Source organism: Solanum tuberosum, unplaced genomic scaffold (genome assembly GCF_000226075.1).
Source record: "Solanum tuberosum cultivar DM 1-3 516 R44 unplaced genomic scaffold, SolTub_3.0 scf00817, whole genome shotgun sequence".
NCBI classification, from domain to species: Eukaryota; Viridiplantae; Streptophyta; class Magnoliopsida; order Solanales; family Solanaceae; genus Solanum; species Solanum tuberosum.
In genome coordinates, this window is record NW_006239732.1 from 25005 (window position 1) to 25330 (window position 326).

The following is a 326-nucleotide window of genomic DNA, read 5'->3' on the forward strand; positions in this document are numbered from 1 at the left end:
TAATGTGCAGACCTGTTTTTACATTAATGTAGTGTAGACATATGATCTTTTATCCTTTCTTAGTTTTTACACTATTTTAACGTTAAATGTTTCTTTTATAGGCTTAATCTTGATATATTTTAGTTTTATTTTATTTTTAACAATTTTACTTGTGATAAGCGAAAATCTCAAATAAAAAGGGTATATTTTAGAATATCAAATTTGTTTCGTTTTCAAATCAAAGAGAAAATTTTATTAAGAAAATGTTTTCCTCTAGCGTACTGTATGCATTTACATGTTGAGAAAGCTATGGTTCAACTAGAAGTTAATTTTGTAAAAGATTGGAC